Below are 7,547 nucleotides of genomic sequence, written 5' to 3' on the forward strand. Positions count from 1 at the left end.
TGAAATATTATTCAGTCTTAAAAAGCAAGGAAATTCGGGGAGCCTGGGTGGCTCAGTCATTAAGCGTCTGCCTTCAGCTCAGGTCATGATCCCAGGGTCCTGAGATCGAGCCCCGCACTGGGCTCCCTGCTTGGGGGAAGCCTGCTGCTCTCTCTCCCACTCCCCCTGCTTGTGTTCCCTCTCTCGCTGTGTCTCTCTCTGTCAAATAAATAAATAAAATCTTTTTTTTTAAAAAAAAAAAAGCAAGGAACTTATGACACCTGCTACAACATGGATGGACCTTGAGGACATTAGGCTAAGTAAAAGAAGCCAGTCACAAAAAGACAAACATGTATGACTCCAGTTATAGGCGTTATCTAGAGTAGTCAAATTCACAGAAATAGAAATAGGCAGCAGAATAGCGGTTGCCAGGAGCTGGGAGGAGAAGGAAATGGGGAATTGTTATTTGTTGTCTGCTCATGACATATTAAAAAAAAAATCTTAAGATTTAAGTAAAAAAAAGGTATACTGTTTCAGTTTTGCAAGATGAGAAAGTTCTGGAGATGGGTTGCACAACAATGTGAATGTACTTAACATTAGTAAATGTATACTTAAAAATGGTTAAGATGAAGGGCACCTGGGTGGCTCAGTCGGTTAAGTGTCTGCCTTCAGCTCAGGTCGTGATCCCAGGGTCCTGGGATCGAGCCCGCATTGGGCTCCCTGCTCAGCGGGGAGCCTGCTTCTCCCTCTCCCTCTGCTGTTCCCCCTGCTTGTGCTCTCTCTCTCTGTGTGTCAAATACATAAATAAAATCTTTAAAAAATTGGTTAAGATGATAAATTTAATGTTATATATATATATAATCACAATTTAAGAAAAAGGATAGTAAAGACAAAAAAAGGGAGCAAGAATTTTTCCAAATGAGTCATTTCAAAGTGAAAACCCATTTTCTAAAAAAAAGTAAAACACTAAAGCACTGTGTCTGGGGGAAAACGGGAGAGAAAATGCTGGAATAAGGTGCGTGTGAAGGCTTTTTCCCCCAGTTCCCAAATAAGCTACAGAAGCTCTAAAATAAATCAAAATTCGCTACAATCAAAGCATATTGAGTTTTTAAACTGTGTCATTTCCTTAAAGCCTCAAAATAAGCACAATAAAACCATCACTGAAATGTTGAGCATAGCAATCATCCCAGCAATGAAAGGAAATTGAAGGGGCGCCTGGGTGGCTCAATCGTTAAGCGTCTGCCTTCGGCTCAGGTCATGATCCCAGGGTCCTGGGATCGAGCCCCGCATCGGGCTCCCTGCTCCGCGGGAAGCCTGCTTCTCCCTCTCCCACTCCCCCTGCTTGTGTTCCCTCTCTAACTGTGTCTCTCTCTGTTAAATAAATAAAATCTTTAAAAAAAAAAAAAAAGAAAGGAAATTGAAAAACCAACAGCCCTGAACATATTTCCAGCCCCACCTGCACTTGACAAAGACAGCTGACAAATGGGACACGTTCAGCCCACCTCCTCTACCGGGGTGGCAAGGAGCAAAGGAGAAGCAAAACCTGGGGGTACAGATAAGAGTGAAGAGGATTCTCTTGCTTATCCAGAGGAATGCCTTCCTGGGGGCTCCAAAAAAACTAGACCACAAGACAAAGTTAAAAAGCACAGAGAGAGAGACTCAACAGCTCCCCAACATCTACCCCAACCCTGCTCAATGGCTTTCCACTGAATCTAGAATAACATCTAAATTCCTTACTATGGGGGCACCTGGCTGGCTCAGTTGGAAGAGCATGAGACTCTCAATCTCAGGGTCATGAGTTCAAGCCTTAGGTTGGGGGGTAGAGATTACTTAAATAAAACCTTAACAAAAAAAGTAATAATAAGGGGTGCCTGGGTGGCTCAGATGGTTAAGCGTCTGCCTTTGGCTCGGGTCATGATCTCAGGGTCCTGGGATCGAGCCCTGCATTGGGCTCCCTGCTTGGCAGGGAACTTGCTTCTCCCTCTCCCTCTACTGTTCCCCTGCTTGTGCTCTCTCACTCTCTCTGTCAAATAAATAAATAAAATCTTAAAAAACAAAAAAAAGTAATAAGAATAATAAATAGGGGCACCTGGGTGGCTCAGTCGGTCAAGTGTCCAACTCTTGGTTTCAGCTAAGGGTCGGCCTGCTGGGGACTCCCTGGGTGTGGAGCCTGCTTGAGATTTTCTCCCTCTCCTCTCCCTCTGCCACTCCCCCTGCTTTTGAGAGAAAGACAATGCAAGCAGGGGGAGCGGCAGCGGGAGAGGGAAAAGCAGGCTCCCTGCTGAGCAGGGAGCCCAAGTGGAGCTCAAGGCGGGACTCCATCCCAGGACCCTGGGATCACCACCTGAGCCTAAGGCAGACCTTAACTGACTGAGCCACCCAGGCGCCCCCCCCACCCAATTTTTAAATAAGTAAAAATAAATAAAAAATAAACTCCTTACTATGGTGTGAAAAGTATCCATGCACTGGCCCCTGCCTAGCTCTCCCCTCGTTCTTCATCCTCACTTCATTGACACACTTTTTCAGTAAAGAGTCAGATAGGAAGTATTCTAAGCTTTGTGGGCCATACGAACTCCGTTGCAACTACTCGACTCTGTTACTATAGCACTAAAACAGCCCTAGACAATATAGAATTGAAGAGGTGTGTCTGTGCTCCAATGTATGGACACCAAAATTTGAATGCCATATAATTTTTAGACACCATGAACTATTCTTCTTCTTTTGATTTTTGCCAACAATTATAAAATATAAAAACCATCCTTAGTTCACAGCCCACATCCGAACTGAGGGGCATAGTTTGCCAAGCCCTGCACTAAACACACTGGCCCGTTTTCCTGGGTCATGGCCTTTGCATATGCTATTCCTTCTGCCTAGAATGCTTGTCCCTTCACTCTTGGCCTGGCTTACCCTTCATCTTCAAGGTATCAGCTTAAATGCTGCTTTCACAGAGAGGTCTCCTTTATTCCTCCACATGCAAATAGTTCCCCCTGAGCCTCTAACATAGCATCCTGTCCTTTTGCCCATGGGACTTAACAGTTTGTAATTATATATTATACTTTCTGTGCTTATATTGTTCAGTATTTGTCCTCCACTAGACTGAAAGCTCTGTGATGGCAGGAGTTACACTATTTTGCTCATTATATGCCTGGCATGCAAGAGCACTGAATTAATATTTGTTGAATGAACAAACAAAGGTCGTCCTACAAAGTTCTCATTCATCTCATCCATCACCTGTGGCCCATCATGATGATGACACCTCAACCAATGGGAGGCAAAACAAACCTACACTGGGATCAGTTGGACTACTCTGGGGAAGGCGGGGTGGGGGGTGGTGGTGGGAGGGTTCACACAGACTAGCATTCCTCATGCCTGGGTCCAATTTTTGGTACAAATATATCCCATTTATAAATTGAGAGTTTGGGATCAGTTCAGGGATTTCTGAAAGGATCATTTCCCTTGTGGAAAATACTAAGGAATCTCCTGGTGATCATTTCTTCCTTCTTAATTCCCATTCACTATTTCTAACTAACAACTAGGTAAAGTCTCCGTTGGTGCTAATCAGTCTTTAACACCTGTCTGAATTTGCCATTGTCTCTCTCTCTTTTTTTTTTTTTTTAAGATTTATTTATTTATTTATTTGAGAGAGAGAGAATGAGAGACAGAGAGCATGAGAGGGAGGAGGGTCAGAGGGAGAAGCAGACTCCCTGCCGAGCAGGGAGCCCGATGCGGGACTCGATCCAGGGACTCCGGGATCATGACCTGAGCTGAAGGCAGTCGCTTAACCAACTGAGCCACCCAGGCGCCCCTCTCTCTTTTTTTTTTAAAGATTTTATTTATTTATTCATTTGACAGAGAGAGACACAGTGAGAGAAGGAACACAAGCAGGGGGAGGGGGAGAGGGAGAAGCAGGCTTCCCGCCGAGCAGGGAGCCCGATGCGGGGCTCGATCCCAGGACCCTGGGATCATGACCTGAGCCAAAGGCAGACGCTTAACGACTGAGCCACCCAGGCGTCCCACCATTGTCTCTTTTGCAATAAAGACAGAGCAAAGCTCCAAGCTCAGAACCCTCATGATGCCACAACTTATGACTAGAATTTAATTTTTGAAATTAGCATGCAAAAAATATCTCTGGTGTCTAGTTCTACAAGTTTGAACACATGCATACCACTACCACCATTGGGATACAGACCAGTTCCATCACCCCAAAACTCCCTCATGCCACCCCTCTGTGATCAACCCCTCCTACCACCCTCTGCCCACCACTGATCTATTCTCTGTCCCTCTATCTTTGCATTTCTTCAAAATGTCAAATAAATGGAACCACACAGAATGTAGCCCTTTGGGACTGACTGCTTTCACTCAGCATAATCTAGCTAGGATTTAATAACATGGTTTGGTTTTCCCTGTATGTATGTATATATATTACTGTATAGTCACCTATATTTATAAGCAAGTGATACAAGTTTTCCATTTACAGTAATGACATGAGTTTCCTTTTAAAATAAATCTGTTAGGTAAAAAGAATAGATAAATATTAGTATGCATGGTAAGAAAAGGTGCAAAAATCATGAAGGTGAAACACAAATGACTAAATTCTGGGATACAATAGACAGTAAACAATACTATAATTGTATCACACTCCCTTCCCCCAACACACACACACACAAAATACCAGTCCGTGATTCTAAGAATTCCTGAAAGTGAAAAAAAAAGAATTTTAAAAGAAGAAATGGTCCGTTCCCAGGCATCTCATTTCAAGCAAGCTTTCATAATTGCGGTTCTGGAAGCTTCCATTCCTTTCTCAGGCACCTGATCTTGGAAAGACAATTCCAACACAAGGAGTGAAGGCCACCACCCATCCCTGAGCAGTTACCAGGGCAGGAAGCTATCCTATACTAAACACACCCACATTTCAGCAGAAACATAGATTTTGTTTATGTTCTTTGTTACCATGTTAGCTTAATAATTACCTTGGCTGTCATCATCCACCACAAACAAATGCTTTAGAATCTTTTATCTGCAGTGTGTAATGTTTAGAACAAGGAAATAAAGGCAATTTAAATCGTATCGTATAAGCATGTGAGGGCAGAACCTTCAATCATCCATTTCTCAAAACCCTCCGGTAACTAAGCATTAGTTCATGCCCCACGGGACTTCTCAGAGACTTTCCACCTTTGATCCAGGTGCAGTCATAACTATACATTTGGATCCTTCAGAAAACAAGGTGTGTTCGCAAAAGACCAATATCAAAACTATGAAAAGGAAGGGAAAATATAAATAGAGCTATGTGGGCATATCTTCCTCTTCTTTATGTTTCCCCTCCATAAAAGAATTTACTTAATTTTTAAGACATTTACTTACTTCCCAAAGAAAGGTAATTATATTTTATGAATGCAAATAGAGGGGCACCCAGATGGCTCAGTCAGTTAAGCGTTGGACTCTTAATTTCGGCTCAGGTCATGATCTTGGGGTCATGGGATCAGGGCCCCCCATGTCAGTGGGCGTGGAGTCTGCTTGAGATTCTCTCTCCCTCTCCCTCCCCCTCTGCCCTTCCATTGCCTTATAAAATAAATAAAATATTTTTTAAAAAAAGAATATAAGATTTTTAGCTTGCTTAACATGTGAGAAAGAGTCAGAGGCTGGAAAATGAACATGAACTTTAATCTCATGAAGGGCATCACCTAGACATGGCAAAAATTCACCCAGAGAATGGTCTAATGTGCTGCAGTTACCATGGAGGTGGCAAATGCTTTTTATAACACCAAATTAAGATGACTCTAACATATTTTTAAAACTTTTTGGGGGGCGCCTGGGTGGCTCAGTCGTTAAGCGTCTGCCTTCGGCTCAGGTCCTGATCCCAGGGTCCTGGGATCGAGCCCCGCATCGGACTCCCTGCTCCACGGGAAGCCTGCTTTTCCCTCTCCCACTCCCCCTGCTTGTGTTCCCTCTCTCACTGTGTCTCTCTCTATCAAATAAATAAAATCTTAAAAAAAAAAATTTTATTTAAAAATATTTTAATTTAATTTTAAAATATTTTAATTTAATTTAATCTAAAATATTTTAATTAATTTTAAAATATTTAAACATTTAAAATATTTTATTTAAAATAATATTTAAGTAATCTTTACACCCAACGTGGGGCTCAAACTCACGACCCCGAGATCAAGAGTTGCATGCTCTTGCAGCGAGCCAGGTGCCCTGCAAATGACATTTTGTTATAAGACTTTCTTGTACACATGACTGTCCCCAAAGTAGGTGAGGCCCACAGGCCTTAGATGTAAAGCAGACTGATACAAGGGTAATTGCAAGATGACATTTGCATTTAGGTGCCAACGCTCTGTTTGAAGTGCAGGATATGTGGTTGACTTTCCTTCTTTTAGAAAGAGATTGGTAGAAGCCATGTGTCTAGGGCATTGATTCTCAATCAGTGCAATGTTGCCCCCAGGTAGCACATTTCACGACATCCGGAAGCCTTTCTTGTTGTCACAACTCAGGGTGAGGTGTGTGATATTGGCATCTAATAGGTGGAGGCCAGGGATATTGCTAAACATCCTACAATGTACAGGATAGTCCCCCCAAACAGAGAATTATCTGACCCAAAATGTTAATAATGGTGAGGCTGAGAAAGCCCATTCTAGAGGAGATCGATCATCTAGGGCAATACTGTCTAATAGAACTTTCTATGATGATGGAATCATTCTATACCATGCTGTATAATATAGCAGCCCCTAGCCACACATATATACCAAAGTACTTAGAATGTGGCTAGTGCAGGGCACCTGGGTGGCTCAGTCGATTCAGCGTCTGCCTTCGGCTCAGGTCGTGATCCCAGGGTCCTGGGATCGAGCCCCGCATCGGGCTCCCTGCTCTGCGGGAAGCTTGCTTTTCCCTCTCCCACTCCCCCTGCTTGTGTTCCCTCTCTCGCTGTGTCTCTCTGTCAAATAAATACAATCTTTAAAAAAAATAAAAATAAAATAAAATAAATAAATAAATAAAGTTTCGTTGATCAGGGTGCCTGGATGGCTCAGTCAGTTAAGCGTCTGACTCTTGATCTCAGCTCAGGTTATAACTTCAGGGTCGTGAGATACAGTCCTGTGTTGGGAGACTCTCTCTCCCTTTCCCTCTGCCCCTCCCTCCCTCTCTTTCTCTCTCAAATAAATAAATCTTAAAAAAAATAAAATAAGGGCGCCTGGGTGGCTCAGTCATTAAGCGTCTGCCTTTGGCTCGGGTCATGATCCCAGGGTCCTGGGATCGAGCCCCACATCGGGCTCCCTGCTCAGCGGGGAACCTGCTTCTCCCTCTCCCTCTGCCTGCTTCTTCCCCTGCTTGTACACTCTCTCTCTGTCAAAAATAAAATCTTGGGGTGCCTGGGTGGCTCAGTCGTTAAGCGTCTGCCTTCAGCTCAGGTCATGATCCCAGGGTCCTGGGATCGAGCCCCGCGTCGGGCTCCGTGCTCCGCGGGAAGCCTGCTTCTCCCTCTCCCACTCCCCCTGCTTGTGTTCCCTCTCTCGCTGTGTCTCTCTCTGTCAAATAAATAAATAAAATCTTTAAATAAATAAATAAATAAA

General features: G+C 43.6%; 1 non-coding gene across 1 annotated transcript; it reads left to right on the plus strand.

The window, feature by feature from the left end:
- Positions 1-1,725: 1,725 nt before the first annotated feature.
- On the plus strand, positions 1,726-1,798 carry TRNAE-CUC (transfer RNA glutamic acid (anticodon CUC)). The gene has a single exon. It is a non-coding gene; the product is annotated as a tRNA-Glu (tRNA).
- The last annotated feature ends 5,749 nt before the right edge of the window (positions 1,799-7,547 follow it).

The sequence above is a fragment of the Leptonychotes weddellii genome, unplaced genomic scaffold (genome assembly GCF_054177405.1).
Source record: "Leptonychotes weddellii isolate Sample4059 unplaced genomic scaffold, ASM5417740v2 HiC_scaffold_10264, whole genome shotgun sequence".
In the NCBI taxonomy this organism is placed as follows: Eukaryota; Metazoa; Chordata; class Mammalia; order Carnivora; family Phocidae; genus Leptonychotes; species Leptonychotes weddellii.